At 43.9% G+C, this 22433-nt stretch overlaps 1 protein-coding gene across 1 annotated transcript in view; it reads right to left on the bottom strand.

Moving 5' to 3' along the window:
• The window catches only part of ANGPTL6 (angiopoietin like 6), a 52861-nt gene that overhangs the window by 30181 nt on the left and 247 nt on the right, over positions 1–22433 (bottom strand). The window lies entirely within an intron of this gene.

Below are 22433 nucleotides of genomic sequence, written 5' to 3'. Positions count from 1 at the left end.
TCAATATTTTGTTGCGAATCCTTTGGAGGCAATCACTGCCTTAAGTCTGGAACCCATGGACATCACCAAACGCTGGGTTTCCTCCTTCTTAATGCTTTGCCAGGCCTTTACAGCCGCAGCCTTCAGGTCTTGCTTGTTTGTGGGTCTTTCCGTCTTAAGTCTGGATTTGAGCAAGTGAAATGCATGCTCAATTGGGTTAAGATCTGGTGATTGACTTGGCCATTGCAGAATGTTCCACTTTTTTTGCACTCATAAACTCCTGGGTAGCTTTGGCTGTATGCTTGGGGTCATTGTCCATCTGTACTATGAAGCGCCGTCCGATCAACTTTGCGGCATTTGGCTGAATCTGGGCTGAAAGTATATCCCGGTACACTTCAGAATTCATCCGGCTACTCTTGTCTGCTGTTATGTCATCAATAAACACAACTGACCCAGTGCCATTGAAAGCTATGCATGCCCATGCCATCACGTTGCCTCCACCATGTTTTACAGAGGATGTGGTGTGCCTTGGATCATGTGCCGTTCCCTTTCTTCTCCAAACTTTTTTCTTCCCATCATTCTGGTACAGGTTGATCTTTGTCTCATCTGTCCATAGAATACTTTTCCAGAACGGAGCTGGCTTCATGAGGTGTTTTTCAGCAAATTTAACTCTGGCCTGTCTATTTTTGGAATTGATGAATGGTTTGCATCTAGATGTGAACCCTTTGTATTTACTTTCATGGAGTCTTCTCTTTACTGTTGACTTAGAGACAGATACACCTACTTCACTGAGAGTGTTCTGGACTTCAGTTGATGTTGTGAACGGGTTCTTCTTCACCAAAGAAAGTATGCGGCGATCATCCACCACTGTTGTCATCCGTGGACGCCCAGGCCTTTTTGAGTTCCCAAGCTCACCAGTCAATTCCTTTTTTCTCAGAATGTACCCGACTGTTGATTTTGCTACTACAAGCATGTCTGCTATCTCTCTGATGGATTTTTTCTTTTTCTTCAGCCTCAGGATGTTCTGCTTCACCTCAATTGAGAGTTCCTTAGACCGCATGTTGTCTGGTCACAGCAACAACTTCCAAATGCAAAACCACACACCTGTAATCAACCCCAGACCTTTTAACTACTTCATTGATTACAGGTTAACGAGGGAGACGCCTTCAGAGTTAATTGCAGCCCTTAGAGTTCCTTGTCCAATTACTTTTGGTCCCTTGAAAAAGAGGAGGCTATGCATTACAGAGCTATGATTCCTAAACCCTTTCTCCGATTTGGATGTGAAAACTCTCATATTGCAGCTGGGAGTGTGCACTTTCAGCCCATATTATATATATAATTGTATTTCTGAACATGTTTTTGTAAACAGCTAAAATAACAAAACTTGTGTCACTGTCCAAATATTTCTGGACCTAACTGTACATAAATGTGTGTGTATGTTTCTGTTTTATGTGTATATGCATGAGTATGTATGAGAGTCTGTATGAATGAATGAATGAATGAATATGTGTATGTCTTTTTGTGATTGATATGCATATACATAAGTGTGTGTGTATTTATGCATCACTATGTCTGTATCAGTGTGTATATGTGAGTGTGTTTGTGGCTCCCTGTGCCTGGTCACCACAGATAGTAATTACATGTATATTTCCATCTGTATGGCATGTATTGTTAGCCTTAATGAGAATTTGGTTATCTTTGCTGCTCACTACAAAACACATATTTACATACACTCCCTTACTGGGGTTCTTCTCTTGAGCTAAAACCAGCGCTTGAGGGAGAGCCCTAGAAGGAGAAAGGGGAGGAGTTTAGCTCTGAGGTAAATTTCAGTTAGGCTATGTGCCCACATTGTGTACTGTCCCTGCAGAAATTTCTGCAGCGATTTGAACAGCACACGTGCGCTTCAAATCGCTGCAGAAACAGTCTGCAATGAAAAGCCGATTTCATGCGCTCTGGATGCAGCCTCTCCCATACACAGAGCGGGATCTGCATCCAAAGTGCACGAAAGAAATGACATGTTGCTTTTTAGAACGCAGCGCTCCGGAAGTAGCCAAAGCGCTGCATTCTAATACGCCACGTGAGCATGGATTAGGCATAATCTTCATAGATTGTGCTGGGGACGCAGGACGCATGTGTGACGCCCTGGCAAAACCAGGGTGTCACAGACCTGCAGAAATCCAGCAAAGAGCAGGTCATTCTCCTCCTTGATAACCTGATCCCACACCAGTGCAGCAGGACAGACACCCCCCCCCAGTGTAAGAGCTAAACTGAGCAGCAGGGGAGGGGCTGGAGGAGAGTGAGTGAGGAGAGTGAAGAGAGCAGACCAGGGGAGGATAGCTCCTGGCTGCTGTAAGGAAGGGAAGTGTGAGGAAGGGGCCCGAGGTGGCCGGGGCAGGGTAGTGGCCCGCCGGCATCCAGGGGTGACCCGGATCACTGCAGGGAGAGTGGGCTCCCCGTTCCTGACTGAGGAAGGAGAAAGAAGCGTCTGGCTGCAAAACAAGACCAGGATCCTGCTGTACTGTGTGTGGGACCCCAAACACCCTCCGCACTGAAGGCTGCAGACACCGGCAATTTCTGGTTAATTCCTGACTCTGTGTGAATTTACTTGCAAAGTGAACTGTGAGTAACAACATCCCCCGGTCCAACCGAACGCACAGCTCTCAGACGGTCTCCATCTCCTCCCTGCACCACCTCACCGGGGTTCTGGGACACCAACACCCTACCCGTGGAGGGAAATCACCACCTTGCTGCCCACCACCATCCCCGGGATCCATTAACCGGCAGCGGCGGTGCTCCGTTACCTCACCGCACACCACGGGTGGCGTCACGGACAATCTCCCTTACCTAATCCCCTTCTTACTGTGGAGCCTGGGATCATAGACCGAGTCACGCCACCGTGATACCCACAGAAGTGACCCCGTGGCCCGGATCTGAGTACCCCCTATCCCTGGGCGACACACATGCAGTTACGCTGCGGTGCATAACGCAGCGTAACTGCATGAAAATACGCTACGTGGGCACAGAGCCTAAAGGGTGCTTTACACGCTACAATATATCTTACGATGTGTCGGCAGGGTCACGTCGTAAGTGACGCACATCCGGCATCGTAAGTTACATTGTAGCATGTAACAGCTACGTGCGATTGCGATTGAACGGTAAGACGTTCATCGCATGCACATCATTCAATTCCTAAAAATTGAACGTCAAGCTGTTCATCGTACCCGGGGTAGCACACATCGCAGTGTGTGACACCCCGGGAACGATGAACAGATCTTACCTGCGTCCCGCGGCTCCCGCCAGCAATGCGGAGAAAGGAGGTGGGCGGGATGTTTACATCCCGCTCATCTCCGCCCCTCCGCTTCTATTGGCCGGCTGCCGCGTGATGTTGTGTGACGCCGAACGTCCCTCCCACTCCAGGAAGTGGATGTTTGCCGCCCACATCGGGGTCGTATGGACGGGTAAGTACGTGTGACGGGGGGTTATTCGTTTGTGCGACACGTTCAACAAATTGAACGTGCCGCACATACGATGGGGTCGGGTACGATTGCATACGATATCGTATGCTGGATCGTATGGTGTAAAGCAGGCTTAAGTCAACGTGTGAAGTGAAGTGAGGAGTATACTAAGGAGAGGTCCTGTCCTGAGGTGATTTCGGAAACCTCTGTAGGGGCCAGCTACACTTGTCAGGGTATCAGTCCCTGGGTCATCAGTGCCTTCAAAGTCGGTGGCAAAACTGAGAGACTGCAGCCTTTCTACAAGGAGCAGTGAAATTCCTGGGAGCACAGTGGCACGTGTGAGTCTGGAAGCTTCTAGAAGAAGTAGAAAGTCTTTCTTTAGGATTCCAGTCACCTGCTCGCCAGAAGGGAACAAAAGTCCAGATTGTTCTTGTTTTGGGAATCCCAGTTTACCAAGATACCTACTCCCAGGTAGGGAAATAGTAGCAGAGGAAAAGTACACCTTCACCATACAGCAGAGGAACCAACTCTCATCAGGGCAGGAAGTACAAGTACCTCCATCATTGGATGCTGTGATAACACCCTGCAGAGCTTCAGTGATAGGTAAAACCTGCCTTTTCTGTGTCTGGCTGATTTATTCCCTGCTGCACCATCCCTTCCTCAACCCCTCCCCTAGGACCAAGCCCTAGTTGGGGGGCAAGAGGATAACCCTCTGGAACTGCGCATCACCACCTAACTCCTGGGGACCTCCAGCAGTGCCCGGCCACACCAAAGCCTAACATCCCAACTGGCATCACAAACTCTTTATTTATTTTATTTTCTTTCTCCCCTTTTTAAATATGATTTTTACTCCCCATTACAAGAAGCCTGTCACTCGCACCCCGTACGTCCACATCGCCACTTGGAGCCACCACCGTGACATCAGAAACCTCAGGGGTGGCACAGTATCAAGAATATCTGTGGCGGCCAGGCAGAGGGCACCACTTGTGTAGTACCGGTCTGTAGTTTTGCTGCCTTCAGCCTGAATCTATAATGTGCACAGACCAAAAATAACAAGGAAACTCATCACATGAGCAGGTGTGTCTGACCTATATTTTATGTGTGCTGTGACTGGTAGTATGTGCATGACTGTGTGTGTGTGTGTGTGTGTGTGTGTGTGTGTGTGTGTGTGTGTGTGTGTTCAGATGTTGATATATGTTGCTGAGTAGTTGATGTATCACCCTCCATATGACCTTTAACACTTCAAAGACCAAGCCTGAGGGGGCCTAAATTTTTACATTTCCACTTTTAGCCATTTTTTTTTGTGGCATGAATATAGAAAAAAAATCCTTTTTGGTGCAATTTTTTTATTTTATTAATTAATTTGAATTTGTAATAACATCATTCTTCTATTTCTTTCTTTTTTACACAGCTTTTTGATGCAAAAAAACCCTTCACGCTATTTTTAATTATTAATTAAATTAATAATTAAATAATTATTATTTTATTATTATATTCATTTTCAAAAAGAAGGCCAACTACTCCATCGCCGTAAAAACCTGCTCCACCTACACAATATGTGAGCTAAAGCTAAGTTTATGTTCCCTAGATTTTTTTATGTGGATTTTTTAAAAGCTTAAAAAATCTACACCAAAAACAGCTTAAAAAAAACTGATGCCTTTTTTTTAGTTTTGACATGTTATTTCTCAATGGGGAATTTTTTTTTTCTTGGTTACATTGATTCAGTAGTAATATTTGGAGCGTTTGTTAAGCTGAAATATTTCCAAAATTAAACAAGTTTTTTTTTTTCGAGCCCCAATTTCTCATTTACAAAATGTAATACTCAGGGGAGCAGCAGGAACAAATAACAGCAAAAGCTCACCCCTTTTAACCAAGTAACAGGTGCCCTTTAAGCTCCCCCAGCGCTCATGTTGTCCTTTAAAGGCTATGTGCCCACGCTGCGGAAGGAATGCGTGGAATTTGCTGCGGATTTTTCGCAGAAATTTCAACAATCTGCAGCACAGCTACTCCCCAGCCATTTCTATGGCATTTGGGAACTGCTGTGCCCACGCTGCGTTTTTTTCTGCAGTGGAAATAATGCGGATTTCCCTGCGGAAAAATCAGCAGCATGGGAATTATTCCTGCGGACTTCTCCGCAGGGTCCCATACTTACCTGCCTTGATATATAAACATAAAAGGGCCACATAAACATGTGTTAAGGCAACAACTCAAAATAGCAATAAACCAAGGCAGAAGAGTCTTTATATTTGCCCAGTGACAGAGACACCCATACACGTCACAATTATAAATGTATAAAACATTTTATTTATAATGCTGTAGGGTATATAAAAAATGTAACAAAGACATACATAAGAAAGAACCAAGAGGAAAAGGTGCTAGAGGGGAGACACCCCACGTGTCCCGGAGACAAATAAGGGAGAACAAGTCTCCAAGGAATCTGATAGACTTTCCCAGGTCAACATAATCACCAAGTGGATAAATGACCCCGAGATGTAAAGTATAACCTAGTAAACCAGAGTGGTTTCAAGTATGGCCCGGGGGGGGGAAATCCACTTACCAGGGAAGGAAACAACCAGAAGGCCGGGGTAACACGTGGGGACCGGCGTGTTTCGCTAGATGTGCTTCGTCGGGGAAGCACATCTAGCGAAACACGTGTTGGGACGCCGGTCCCCACTTGTTACCCCGGCCTTCTGGTTGATTTCTTTCCCTGGTAAGTGGATTTTTCCCCCCCCCGGGCCATACTTGAAACCACTCTGGTTTACTAGGCTATACTTTACATCTCGGGGTCATTTATCCACTTGGTGATTATGTTGACCTGGGAAAGTCTATCAGATTCCTTGGAGACTTGTTCGCCCTTATTTGTCTCCGGGACACGTGGGGTGTCTCCCCTCTAGCACCTTTTCCCCTTGGTTCTTTCTTATGTATGTCTTTGTTACATTTTTGATATACCCTACAGCTCTATAAATAAAATGTTTTACACATTTATAATTGTGACGTGTATGGGTGTCACTGTCACTGGGCAAATATAAAGACTCTTCTGCCTTGGTTTATTACCTGCCTTGATAGAAGACAACGATGTCACTTTCTCCATCCGGTGCACAGGAGCGTGGTCAATTGAGGTACAGGAAGGAAGAGGTGGACGGGGCCTGGACGAGCTCCGGTCATGTGACAGCCGGAGCTAGTGCAGGCCCGCCCACCTTCTCCAGCACAGTGCACCAGACGCTGACAGAGTGACCCGGCCGCCAGAAAGCGAGGTGCTGCATGATGGAGGTAAGTAATATGAACGCCCCGATCGCTGCAGCACTTGTTCTGCATTGAGGATGCAGTGCCGAAGCCATGGTACTGTATCCTCAATGCAGAATGCCCGCACCATATCCGCAGGACATTCTGCAATACATCCGCAGCATGGAAACAGACAGAAGTTGTGCTGCGGATTTCTGGGAGCAACTGCAGAATGTCCTGCGGATATAACCGCAGGACACTGTCCCCGTGGGCACATAGCCAAAGGGAACCTGTCACCAGAATTTTCGCTGTTAAACTAAAAGAATCCCCTTCTGCAGCTCCTGGGCTGCATTCTAGAAAGGTTCATCTTGCTACTGGCCCCCCTTTCAGACCTAAATAAACACTTTATAAAATATTACCTTTTCCTATGGTAATGAGGTTTGTTGGCCCCGGAGGCGGGCTGTATTTCATCTTTTATCCTCCCTCCTGCCGCTGTTTGCCGTCCCCCAGTGTTCATTTACATAGATGAGGCCGCCGCCCACATCTCCAACAGTGCTCCTGAAGTCTCGCGCATGCGCAGTGGCACTGTCGCAGACTGAGCACTGTTTTCAAATCGGTGATGTTATTGCGCAGGCGCGAGATTATGGGCGGGTACTTGGATGACGCTGGTGACGATAATCACAGCGCCACCTATAATCTCGCGCCTGCGCAATAACATTACCGGTGCTCGCAATTTGAAAACAGCGCTCAGTCCACGATAGTGCCACTGTGCATGCGCGAGCACTGTGGAAGATGTGGGCGGTGGCATCATCTATGTACAGTATATGAACACTGGAGAATGGCGAATGGCGGCAGGAGGGGGAATAACAGATGAAATACAGCCCGCCCACGGGGCCAGCAAACCTCATTACCATAGGAAAAGGTAATATTTTATAAAGTTGTTATTTAGGTCTAAAAGGGGGGCCAGTAGCAAGAAGAACTTTTCTAGAATGCAGCCCAGGAGCTGCAGAAGGGGATTCTTTTAGTTTAATAGCGAACATTCTGGTGACAGGTTCTCTTTAACCCACACCTATTGTATAGATCAGGGGTGGGAAACCTTTTTTTCTGGCAAGGACCAATTGGAAATTTCTACCAATCTTTGGGGGCAGCAAAAAATTATCAACTTGAAAACCACGCTAATATATTTGGTTAAATAAATAATTTACTCGTCCCTAATGTGGTGGCCCGAGCTGCTTCTCTTTGTTGCAGCTGTGATGTTCAGTGATATTGACCATGTTGCATCTCACAAGTGCTTTTTCGGGTTTGTCTCGGTCTGCTGGAGCGCAGTCATCCCTTTGTGATAAGACTGATAAATCATATACAACATAGGAGATAGGGCGGCACATATCAATCACAGGAGGCACTGGGACCATATACATCACAGGAAGGGCTGGAGCATCTATGCATCCCTGGAGAGACTGGAACATATACATCATAGGAGACATGGGGACTGCAGTATGTATAAATCACAGGAGAGCCTTGGGCATAGACATGACAGGAGAGGCTGAGGGCATATACATCACAGAAGAGGCTGGGGGCATATACATCACATAAGGGGCTGGGACATATACATCACAGGAGAGGCTGAGGGCATATACATATATATCACAGGAGCCGCTGGGGGCATAAACATCACTGGAGATGCTGGGAAATGTATATCACAGGAGAAACTGGGGCATATACATAACAGGAGTGGCTGGGTCATATCCATCATAGGAGATGCTGTGGACATATACATCACAGGAGACGATGGGGCATGTACATGAGATGATGGGCTAGGGCATATACATCCCAGAAGGGGCTGGGGCATATACATCACAGGATGGGCTGGGGCATATACATCACAGAAGGGGCTGGGGCCTATACATCACAGGAGAGGCTGAGGGCATATACATCACAGAAGAGGCTGGGGGCATATACATCACATAAGGGGCTGGGACATATACATCACAGGAGAGGCTGAGGGCATATACATATACATCACAGGAGCCGCTGGGGGCATAAACATCACTGGAGATGCTGGGAAATGTATATCACAGGAGAAACTGGGGCATATACATAACAGGAGTGACTGGGTCATATCCATCATAGGAGATGCTGTGGACATATACATCACAGGAGTCGATGGGGCATGTACATGAGATGATGGGCTAGGGCATATACATCCCAGAAGGGGCTGGGGCATATACATCACAGGATGGGCTGGGGCATATACATCACAGAAGGGGCTGGGGCCTATACATCACAGGAGAGGCTGAGGGCATATACATCACAGAAATGGCTGGGGGCATATACATCACAGGAGCCGCTGGGGGCATACACATCACTGGAGATGCTGGGAAATGTATATCACAGGAGAAACTGGGGCATATACATCACAGGTGTGGCTTGGTCATATACATCATAGGAGATGCTGTGTGGTCATATACATCACAGGAGATGATGGGGCATGTACATCACAGGATGGGCTAGGGCATATACATCCCAGGACTGGCTGGTGGCATATACATCACAGGAGATGCTGTGGGCATATACATCACAGGAGACGCTGGAGGCATACTGTATACATCACAGGAGTTGCTGGGGGAATATACATAACAGGAGATGCTGGGGGAATATACATAACAGGAGATGCTGGGGACATATACATCACACGAGAGGCTGGGGCATATACATTACAGGAGGGGCTGAGGACATGTATACATCACTGGAGGGGCTGAGACCTACACATTAAAGGATGGGTGGGGGCATATACATCACAGGAGACTCTGGGGGCATATACATCACAGAAGCAGCTGGAGCATATACATCACAGGAGGGGCTAGGTGCATATTCATCTGAGCGGCTGGGCATATACATCACAGGAGACGCTGGGGCACAGACATCACTGGGTGGCATAGATATCACTGAGGGGCACAGACATCACTGCAAGGTATACACATTACTGAGAGGCATAGACATGGCTGTGCAGTAAAGGCAGTAGTGGGGGGGCAAAGACAGCTCTGGGAAGCATTGACAGCACTGGGGGAGCACGGATATCACTAGGGGGCACAGACATGACTAGGGAAGAACAGAAATCACTAGAGGTCACAGACTGCGATAGGGTCACGGATAACTCTGGGGAGGCACGGACAATGCTTGGTCACATGGACAGCGCTGGGGGTCACAGACAGCATTGGGGGGGCGCACAGCACTGGGGTGGCACACAGCACTGGGGGAGGAGGCAAACAGCATCGGGAGGCATGTACAGCTTCTCTTCTGTGTAAGAGGAGCGCATCGAGCGGTAACCCACAAAGTACATCCTTAGCACACTGGCACTGGCCAGCGTGAGGACCAATGGTATGCGCATGCAAAACTTCAGTAGAGAACGCTGCGTGCACTTCCTCGCTGATCACGTGGGGGTTTAAAGGGCTGGCATCCAGGGGCCCGGGGGCCACTGAAAAGATCATCCTAGTGTACCCCTGGTATGGATTGTAAGTCTGGGACCAAAGCCCTCAATCTTCTTGGTATAGAAATACATTTATTAATTAGCTAAGTAAATGATTCTTTGTGGTAAAAGGATATAGAAAAAAAAAAAGTTTTATAAAACTAAAATACAGTCATATGAAAAAGTTTGGGCACCCCTATTAATGTTAACCTTTTTTCTTTATAACAAATTGGGTTTTTGCAACAGCTATTTCAGTTTCATATGTCTAATAACTGATGGACTCAGTAATATTTTTAGATTGAAATGAGGTTTATTGTAGTAACAGAAAATGTGCAATCCGCATTTAAACAAAATTTGATCGGTGCAAAAGTATGGGCACCCTTATCAATTTCTTGATTTGAACACTCCTAACTACTTTTTACTGACTAACTATAACACTATATTGGTTTTGTAACCTCATTGAGCTTTGAACTTCATAGGCAGGTGTATCCAATCATGAGAAAAGGTATTTAAGGTGGCCACTTGCAAGTTGTTCTCCTATTTGAATCTCCTATGAAGAGTGGCATCATGGGCTCCTCAAAGCAACTCTCAAATGATCTGAAAACAAAGATTATTCAACATAGTTGTTCAGGGGAAGGATACAAAAAGTTGTCTCAGAAATTTCCACTGTGAGGAACATAGTAAGGAAATGGAAGAACACAGGTACAGTTCTTGTTACGTCCAGAAGTGGCAGGCCAAGAAAAATATCAGAAAGGCAGAGAAGAAGAATGGTGAGAACAGTCAAGGACAATCCACAGACCACCTCCAAAGACCTGCAGCATCATCTTGCTGCAGATGGTGTCAATGTGCATCGGTCAACAATACAGCGCATGTTGCACAAGGAGAAGCTGTATGGGAGAGTGATGCGAAAGAAGCCGTTTCTGCAAGCACGCCACAAACAGAGTCGCCTGAGGTATGCAAAAGCACATTTGGACAAGCCAGTTACATTTTGGAAGAAGGTCCTGTGGACTGATGACACAAAGATTGAGTTGTTTGGTCATACAAAAAGGCGTTATGCATGGAGGCAACAAAACACGGCATTCCAAGAAAAGCACTTGCTACCCACAGTAAAATTTGGTGGCGGTTCCATCATGCTTTGGGGCTGTGTGGCCAATGCCGGCACCGGGAATCTTGTTAAAGTTGAGGGTCGCATGGATTCAACTCAGTATCAGCAGATTCTTGACAATAATGTGCAAGAATCAGTGACGAAGTTGAAGTTACGCAGGGGATGGATATTTCAGCAAGACAATGATCCAAAACACCGCTCCAAATCTACTCAGGCATTCATGCAGAGGAACAATTACAATGTTCTGGAATGGCCATCCCAGTCCCCAGACCTGAATATCATTGAACATCTGTGGGAGGATTTGAAGCGTGCGGTCCATGCTCGGCGACCATCAAACTGAACTGAACTGGAATTGTTTTGTAAACAGGAATGGTCAAATCTACCTTCATCCAGGATCCAGGAACTCATTAAAAGCTGCAGGAAGCGACTAGAGGCAAAAGGAGGATCTACAAAATATTAATGTCACTTTTATGTTGAGGTGCCCATACTTTTGCACCGGTCAAATTTTGTTTAAATGCAGATTGCACATTTTCTGTTAGTACAATAAACCTCATTTCAATCCAGAAATATTACTCAGTCCATCAGTTATTAGATATATGAAACTGAAATAGCTGCTGCAAAAAAACAAATTGTTGTAAAGAAAAAAGGTTAACATTTATAGGGGTGCCCTAACTTTTTCATATGACTGTAAACATTTTAATGTAAATAAAATGAGGATAAATAAATAAGTAAAAGAAAGCTCAGAAATAATTGCAGGGTCCAGTAGTGTGAGGTCTGACCTTCCTGATCCATGTACCTCCCTGTAAGAGACCCTTTATGACCCCACTGATCCTGATGTGCCGATGTTTGACATACTTGTCCCAGGACCGATAAAGGTAATCACTTTAATCCCAACTGTGATACTGTCTGCTGAGCTGTGTATCCATGCCTGTCATGTGTGATACTGTCTGCTGAGCTGTGTATCCAAGCCTGTCATGTGTGATACTGTCTGCTGAGCTGTGTATCCAAGCCTGTCATATATTATTCTGTCTGCTGAGCTATGTATCTAAGCCTGTCATATGTGATCCTGCCTGCTGAACTGATGCATCCAATCCTGTCATGTGTGATACTGTATACTATGTATCGTGTGATACTGTATGCTAAGCTATGTATTGTGTGATATTGTATGCTAAGCTATGTATCTAAGCCTGACATGTGTGATACTGTCTACTGAACTGATGTATACAAGCCTGTCACTTGTGACTCCGTATGCTGAGATTATGTATCCAAACCTATTGTGTGTGATACTGTCTGCTGGGCTATGTATCTAAGCCTGTCATGTGTGATACTGTCTGCTGAGCTGCTGTATCCAAGCCTGTCATGTGTGATACTGTATGCTAAGCTGATGTATCCCATCCTGTCAGGTGTGATACTGTATGCTGAGCTACTGTATTCTAAACTGTTGTTTGATTGTCTGCTCAGATGCTGTATCCAAACCTGTCATGTGTGATACTGTCTGCTGAGCTGATGTATCCAAGCCACCTGTCATGTGTGATACTGTCTACTGATGTGGGTATCTAATTCTATCCTGTGTGATACTGTGTGCGTATTTTGTACCTAAGCCTTTTATGTGCAATACTGTCCTGACCTAATGTATCTAATCCTAATGTGATACTATTTACTGAGTTTTGCATCTAAACCTTTCATGTGTAATGCTGTCTACACAGTCGTATATCTAATTTTATATATCTAAGCCTATCCTTTGTGATAAAGTCTACTCACCTGACGTATCTAAGCCTATCCTGTGTGATACTAGTTACTCATCTGATGTATCTAAGCCTATCCTGTGTGATACTAGTTACTCACCTGACGTATCTAAGCCTATCCTGTTTGATACTAGTTATTCACCTGACGTATCTAAGCCTATCCTATGTGATACTAGTTACTCACCTGACGTATCTAAGCCTATTCTGTGTGATACTAGTTATTCACCTGACGTATCTAATCCTATCCTGTGTGATACTAGTTACTCACCTGACATCTAAGTCTATTCTGTGTGATACTAGTTACTCACCTGCCGTATCTAAGCCTATCCTGTGTCTAAGCCTATCCTGTGTGATGCTAGTTACTCACCTGACGTGTCTAAGCCTATCATGTGTGATACTAGTTATTCACCTGACGTATCTACACTGCGTGCAGAATTATTAGGCAGATGAGTATTTTGATCACATGATGCTTTTTATACATGTTGTCCTACTCCGAGCTGTATAGGCTGAGAGCCAACTCCAATTAAGTAAATCAGGTGATGTGCATCTCTGTAATGAGGAGGGGTGCGGTGTAATGACATCAACACCCTATATAAGGGGTGCTTAATTATTAGGCGACTTCCTTTCCTTTGGCAAAATGGGTTAGAAGAGAGATGACGGGCTCTGAAAAGTCCAAAATTGTGAGATGTCTTGCAGAGGGATGCAGCAGTCTTGAAATTGCCAAACTTTTGAAGCGCGATCACCGAACAATCAAGTGTTTCATGGCAAATAGCCAACAGGGTCGCAAGAAGCGTGTTGGGCAAAAAAGGCGCAAAATAACTGCCCATGAATTGAGGAAAATCAAGCGTGAAGCTGCCAAGATGCCATTTGCCACCAGTTTGGCCATATTTCAGAGCTGCAATGTTACTGGAGTATCAACAAGCACAAGGTGTGCCATTCTCAGGGACATGGCCAAGGTAAGGAAGGCTGAAAAACCACCACCTCTGAACAAGAAACAGAAGATAAAACCTCAAGACTGGGCCAAGAAATATCTTACGACTGATTTTTCAAAGGTTTTATGGACTGATGAAATGAGAGTGACTCTTGATGGGCAGATGGATGGGCCAGAGGCTGGATCAGTAAAGGGCAGAGAGCTCCACTCCGACTCAGACGCCAGCAAGGTGGAGGTAGGGACTGGTATGGGCTGGTATCATCAAAGAGGAACTTGTGGGACCTTTTCGGGTTGAGGATGGAGTGAAGCTCAACTCCCAGACCTACTGCCAGTTTCTGGAAGACAACTTCTTCAAGCAGTGGTACAGGAAGAAGTCGCTATCGTTCAAGAAAAAACATGATTTTCATGCAGGACAATGCTCCATCACCTGCACCCAACTACTCCACAGCGTGGCTGGCCAGTAAAGGTCTAAAAGATGAAAAAAATAATGACATGGCCTCCTTGTTCACCTGCTCTGAACCCCATAGAGAACCTGTGGTCTCTCATAAAATGTAAGATCTACATGGAGGGAAAACAGTACACCTCTGGGAACAGTGTCTGGAGGCTGTGGTGGCTGCTGCACGCAATGTTGAGCGTAAACAGATCAAGCAATGACAGAATCTATGGATGGTCGGCTGTTGAGTGTCATCAGAAAGAAAGGGGGCTATATTGGTCACTAATTTTTTTGGGTTTTGTTTTTGCATGTCAGAAATGTTTATTTCTAAATTTTGTGCAGTTATATTGGTTTACCTGGTGAAAATAAACAAGTGAGATGGGAATATATTTGGTTTTTATTAAGTTGCCTAATAATTCTGCACAGTAATTTTTACCTGCACAAACAGATATCCTCCTAAGATAGCCAAAGCTAAAAAAAAACATTACAACTTCCAAAAATATTAAGCTTTGATATTTATGAGTCTTTTGGGTTGATTGAGAACATAGTTGTTCATCAATAATAAAAAATCCTCTAAAATACAACTTGCCTAATAATTCTGCACACAGTGTAAGGCTATTCTGTGTGATACTAGTTACTCACCTGACGTGTCTAAGCCTTTTATGTGTGATACTGTCTGCTCAGATGCTGTATCCAAGCCTGTCATGCAGGGCTGTGGAGTCGGAGTCGGAGCTCATTTTTGGTGGAGCCTCCCTTACCTTGGCCATGTCCCTGAGTATGGCACGCCTTGTGCTTGTTGATACTCCAGTAACGTTGCAGCTCTGAAATATGGCCAGAATGGTGGCAAATGGCATCTTGGCAGCTTCACGCTCGATTTTCCTCAATTCATGGACAGTTATTTTGCGTCTTTTTTGCCCAACACTCTTTTTGCGACCCTGTTGGCTATTTGCCATGAAACGCTTGATTGTTCGGTGATCACACTTCAAACGTTTGGCAATTTCAAGACTGCTGCATCCCTCTGCAAGACATCTCACAATTTTGGACTTTTCAGAGCCCGTCAAATCTCTCTTCTGACCCATTTTGCCAAAGGAAAAGTAGTTGCCTAATAATTAAGCACACCTTATATAGGGTGTTGATGTCATTACACTGCACCCCTCCTCATTACAGAGATGCACATTGTGGAGACACGGGGCTCAGTGGGTGCTCTCGTCCACTGAATCAGCCGCCTTTAGAAAGACAGCGTGGCTCAGGGCTCATCCCAACTGAACGCGGACCTCCTTAACCGTGGGCGTAACACTACTCAGACAACACAGGGTGAGGGAACCACAATAATTAGACTTTATTGGATCCCCAAACAATTAACGGCACATAACCAGCAAAACACAAATGTAACAGGCAACAGAGTCTCACCCTTCCGCTGGCTCACCAGGGATTAGACTGTCCGTGCCTCAGAGGTTCCAGGGCTATTTATTCCAATCCAGCAGCACCCCGCTTTTGGCGGGCACCCACCGAGAAAGTAATAACGCCAGATTTAGGAAGCTGGCTGAGGTCTGCAAAGTCTGTAACAGGTGACTCACTGTCCCAACCCGAGTGTCCTCCTTAGGCTGTCCTGGTATTATGATAGAATCCTGGCAGCCGGAGTCGAAATCCCTAGGCTGTGGATATGGTCTTCAACCGGAACTGGAGTCCCTAGATTGAAGCCATAAGGTATCCTGATCCTCTAGTCAGCTCCAAAGAGCTTAGACTGGATCCATCAGCATCCATCAACAACCTGGTGGCTTAAAGAAGTCCCTTTTATAGCCACAGCCTTCCACTTAGATACACTGCGCCCTCATCGATTGGTTGGACAAGATCGCCTCTCCCATTGGATGAATCTCAAGCTGCATGGACAATGTTCATCCAAATGATGTCTACAGAAAGACTGAGGATATCTACATGAAGTCTGCAAGTCACAGACTCGACAATGGCTAATAAGGTAACCACATTAGCAATACACAACTACAATACAATGGTTACTGGAAAAGTCTGGAGAACAATACGTCTGGCTTTCAGTGGCCAACACAATTACATTGAGTCAACAAGAGTCCTGTAAAAACAATGAGGGACTTCTCCCCCGTCTATAGACAATCTATCATGCTGTCTGGCTGAATTTTAAGAAACTTTAATCCATGAGAGTCCATGTCGTCAAACACATCACCTGATTTACTTAATTGGTAGTTGGCTCTCAAGCCTATACAGCTTAGAGTAGGACAACATGTATAAAAAGTATCATGTGATCAAAATACTCATTTGCCTAATAATTCTGCACACAGCGTAGATACGTCAGGTGAGTAACTAGTATCACGCAGGATGGGCTTAGACACGTCAGGTGAGTAACTAGTATCACATAGTATAGGCTTAGATACGTCAGGTGACTAACTAGTATCACACAGGATAAGCTTAGACAAGTCAGGTGAGTAATTAGTATCAAGCAGGTTAGGCTTAGATACGTCAGGTGAATAACTAGTATCACACAGGATAGGCTTAGATAAAATGGACTGATCCGACTCCTAAAATATATAATAAATTGGGTACAGTAGTGCAATGCAGAATGTGCTGAATATTTTTTCATAGGAATTTGGGAAAGTTTTGAAATGTCCTATAAATGTCTGTTCTTTTCCTGATCTAAGGCTACATTCACACACAGCGTTTTTGCTGCGTTTTTTGAGGATACGTTTTTCAGCTGCAAAAGCAGATCAGCTTTTTAAAAAACCGCATCACCTGAAATGTTTTTGAGCTCATAAATAATGTTTTCAATAGCAAAAGCAGATTAGAAAAAGGCCACAAACTGACTGCTCATTCTTTGTGAGGATCCGTTTTTGAGCCCAAAAACGTATCCTCACAAAACCATGTGTCTGAATGTCATATCTTGAAGCCCATTGCCTTTGCTGGATGCCCAGAGTCACTGCAATTCACTGAATTATTTTGCCATCAATGTACGATATGTATTATTATGTATACATTGTACATGTATAGCAAGACACTGGCAGTAAAAGATACTAAAGCTCATCACATCAGCCAGTTTCTCCAGGCCTTAGTGGAAAAAGTTCTGCAAGATTACAAACTAAAAAAAGAACAGGTTCTTGCCATTGTAACGGACAATGCTTCAAACATAAGTACAATTAAACTGATGAATGACAGTAATGAACAACATCTAGTAGTATATTTAGGATTCAGTATGTGTGAGATGGAGCCACAGCGCTGCTCATGTAACTGAGTAACAAACAGATATTACAACAGAAGAACAGCAAAATGATACTTTAGGATTAGATGAACTTGTTGAAGCTGTTTCAAAGCACTTTCATATTCATCACATGCGCTGTGTTGTGCACACGCTGCAGCTGGCAATAGGAGACACTCTGCAAGAGGGACATGCTGTAAATCTGACTGGAAAAGTGAGGAAATTGGTTATTGCCGCCAGAACCCCTAAAATTGATTGCATCTTGAAGAGACGTGCTGGGAAAGGGGCAATTGTTGATCAAGCCACTCGGTGGGGCAGCAGTTATTTAATGATTGAGCGATTGCTTGAACGAAAACCATTTCTTATAGATGTGGTGAACCCTCAGATAACCCTAAATGAAGGTCAATGGGCACAGGTGGCTGAATTGAAGGAATTGCTTAATCATGCATTTACGTGACTAGAAAATTACAAGCTGGGGATTTAACTCCTGGCAAGGTCTGACTGAGGTAGCAGTTGGGATGAGCAGTTACAGGACTGCCAGGCGCAAGAGGACTTGGGTCCTGACAGTGCTACTGCTGCCATATCTTCTGCCTCATCAGATGAGAAGTTTAACTTTGACAAGTATTTGGATGACATGGAGCAGGCAAAGCGTTGCCGCAAGGAAAAAGATTTCATTCCATCCTCTATAGCAGCAGATTGACCATATTTCAGCAAAATTTTTCACTTGCTCTCAAAGAAATAGAAAAATGCAACCGTTCATCAAAACTGACTGTGCATGAGGCAATTCCTTTATACCCGGAAATTGTTAGAGATGTTGCCCGTGTGGTTACGGCTTTGCTCCAACCCAAGTTACTGTAGATAGGCTGTTCTGTAGCCTTAAAATTATTAGGTCAGATTTAAGGTCATCTGCGAAGGAGGATCTGATGGAGGCAATTCTATTTCTTACAACAAAGTCATAGACTGCACAAATGTTATTTAGTATGTTTTCGTTGAAAACTGTTTTTTGCCACTTACATAGTGTATTACATAGTGTTATATACAGTATATATGTAATCTATATTACATATTGTACTACATATTTACAATTTATTAGTTTTTTGTGTTCTAAAGTTGTATCCAATAAATATATTTTATGTTCTATCTAAATATCTTGATTATTGTATCAGAAAAATGATTAAAAATCTGATGTTCACATTGTACTACAATACATTTTTCACTTAAATATAAGCAATATATGTGGGAGTCGGAGTCGGTGCAAGGGAAATTGAGGAGTCGGAGTCGCAGGTTTGGCGTACCGACTCCACAGCCCTGCTGGCATGTGTGATACTTATCCAGGGAACATTCTAGGAGTATCACCCCCATCATTTGCTCCTGCTCAGACTCCAGCCCTATCTTCTTCCATTATTTTCAGCCTTAATGAGCAGCACTGCTGGACTGACAGCAGGAGATAAGGAGACAGGACGCAGGCCTGAGAATCTGGCCCTCTGACAGGAAGGTTTACAGAAGGTCGCCCCTGTTTATATCCCAGGGTGAAGAAACGCTGGGGCGCCATCTCTTCTTTAATGAACGTGAATGGAGATGAGGAAGGAATAAACTTCCTTAAACCCTTTGACGAAACTTCAAGATATTTTGGGTACAGAACAGAGGAGTCCATATGTACACACTGGGGGGGGGGGGGGGGTCTGGGGAGTCTGCGCCACCATTAGACCATATAGAACTGCACAGAATACTGTGGGGTTTTTATCACCATCTAGTGGCCATATGTGGCGCTGCAATGTCACTTATGAGCTCGCTATTACAGGTAATTGGCTCCATTATATGATTTATTGAATTGCTAAAATAGTGTGGCATAACCAAAACACCTGAAGGTGTCCTGCAGATTCTCCTTAAAGGAGTTGTGCTGAGTTTGGAAGTTATGAAGTTATGCCCTACACATAAATTGGGGGATAACTTGTTGGATCACTGGGGGTCTGGCTGGCCCCTCCAACTATGGGAACAGGACTCTTCCCATCTGAATGGAGCATGTGGACCTCCACTTCATTCACTGTCTATGGGACTGCTGGGGATAGCCAAATGCAGAATGTACCTTTCTCCAGCAGTACCATAGAGAACGAATGGAGAAAAAGTGTGCATACTCGACCACTGTCCAGCAGTGCCATAGAGAACGAATGGAGTGAAAATGCGCATACTCGACCACTGTCCAGCAGTGCTATAGAGAATGAATGGAGTGAAAATGCGCATACTTGACCACTGTCTAGCAGTGCCATAGAGAATGAAGGGAGTGAAAATGCGCATACTCGACCACTGTCCAACAGTGCCATAGAGAATGAAGGGAGTGAAAATGCGCATACTTGACCACTGTCCAACAGTGACATAGAGAATGAAGGGAGTGAAAATGCGCATACTCGACCACTGTCCAGCAGTGCCATAGAGAATGAAGGGAGTGAAAATGCGCGTACTAGACCACTGTCGAGCAGTGCCATAGAGAATGAGGGGAGTGAAAATGCACATACTCAACCACTGTCCAGCAGTGCCATAGAGAATGAAGGGAGTGAGGTGCGCACACTCAAACACTGTCAAGTGGTGGATAAAGAATGAATGAAGTGAAGGTGCGCATACTTGACCACTGTCCAGCAGTGCTATAGAGAACGTATGGAGTGAAGGTGCGCATACTTGACCACTGTCCAGCAGTGCTATAGAGAACGTATGGAGTGAAGGTGCGCATACTCAACCACTGTCCAGCAGTGCTATAGAGAACGTATGGAGTGAAGGTGCGCATACTCAACCACTGTCCAGCAGTGCTATAGAGAACGTATGGAATAAAGGTGCGCATACTCAACCACTGCTCTTTTCAGACAGCAAGAGCTTGGTATACTTGGGGCAAGTAGACCTCCAGTGATCAGGAGGTTATTACTTCCCCCCTCTCCCTCCCCACAGTGACAGGATAACTCCCAAACTGGGCACATAACCTGTATTAAATGAATGATCCTAATCAGAACCGGTTTCTAAACCACAACCAGACTCCAGGGTGTTAGACTCATAAGGTATACCTGTCAGTGAGCGGCCACGAGCAGCGCAGATCAGGGACAGACTCCCTCACTACAAACAGTTATGTGTTACTCTGAAATGCTGCAGTGTTTCATACAAAACAATGTAAAGAGTAGCTGGTAACAAGAAGAGTCAGGGGGCGGCTTCTCCTGGCTCCTCCATACCCTGCTCAGCTTGATTGACAGGTCTCTTACTATTTCTGTATAGGGATGGACCTGTCAATCAAGTCAAGTCATAAGGATCCATCCCCCTGACTCTTCTCTTTCTTCCTCTCCAGACAGATTCCCTTTAATGGGAACAAATTTGCACCATAAAATGATTATTCCAATATGGGTGACAACACAGTATAAAAGCGTCCCCCTCAGCAAAGCGAATGTGGGGTCCCAAAGGCCCGTTTTGCTACAATGGTGGTCCTGTGGCCAGGCTTCATAGGAGAAAGTCAGCATAACTATATGCATATATTGTAAAATAAGCAATCAAGCAAAATTATATACATTATTATTATATATATATATATATATATATATATAAATAATAAAGAAATGTGAAAGTTTTCATCACCTCTTTTCCCAGTTCAAAATTAAAAATGATACCTTTTATATATATATATATATATATATATATATATATATATATATATAATGTGCATATACATATAGACACACACACACACATATATATATATATATAAAAAAAATGTGCATATGCATATAGATACACACACACACACACACACACACACATAGAGATATATATCTATATGCATATGCACATATATATGTGTGTGTTTATATATATATATATATATATATATATATATATATATATATAAAAATGTATGTACACACACATTTAATAAGTTAAACCATGCCAGGAAAAGAAAACTGTCACTGCATTCATACCCAAAAAATGTAATAGAAAGTGCTTAAAATATATATATATATATCACGATTTATATTAACTAATAAACTATAGATAACAGAATATGTTGTAATATAATGTAGCTTCTATAGCATAATGTAATAGTGTAATATAATGTGGATAATGCACAGTGTATGATAAAGTAGAAACATGAAGTATCACAGTGTTAGCTATTATAGCATGTACATAATAAAATATTCTAAGCTATGTATAATATCAGCTCTTAAAAATATTATTTTAATGTGGATAACATAATATGGAGGAATTAAGTATATGAAGTAGCGATAAAATCCTATAGAAAAGTGTAAACATAAAGTAACAGTATAAATAATAGATATTATAGTACATAATATAATAATGTAATAAATAATAAGCTATAGTGTTATATAATGTGGATAATATAATATGGGGTAATTTAATATATAAAGTACAAAAGATAATAAAGTATAAATATATAACATGTAGTTAATAATAGGTTTAGAATAAAAAGATAAATAATATATAAGGTGATGTAGATATTAAGCTATCCACATAAAATCTATACACTATGCTGTGTATCATATAGAACAGATTGCACTCTGCAGGTAATATGTGTGGATGTATAGATAATGTGGTAAGATACAGCCTAGATAATATCTCACATGCTGTAATGCACGGCACATAAATACAGCTGGAATGCCCTCCTTATTACATGGCTGTGTCCCCATTGCCCGGTTATAGAGGAATGGCCACTTTTGTCCCCTTGTGCAGGATAAGCCCCGGCTGTGCCCCGCTTCTCTCCCCTTTGCTGAGTGGTAAAAAGGACCAGAGGCGAATGTCAGCGCAATCAGGCTGCAGATCACAAGCCAATAATAATAATATAATACTAATAATAATAATACGGTGCTCCGCAGGCACAGCACAGCACA

Source organism: Anomaloglossus baeobatrachus, chromosome 4 (genome assembly GCF_048569485.1).
Source record: "Anomaloglossus baeobatrachus isolate aAnoBae1 chromosome 4, aAnoBae1.hap1, whole genome shotgun sequence".
NCBI classification, from domain to species: domain Eukaryota; kingdom Metazoa; phylum Chordata; class Amphibia; order Anura; family Aromobatidae; genus Anomaloglossus; species Anomaloglossus baeobatrachus.
Note: the sequence above shows the minus strand (reverse complement) of the source record. Positions and strands in the feature narration are given on the sequence as shown.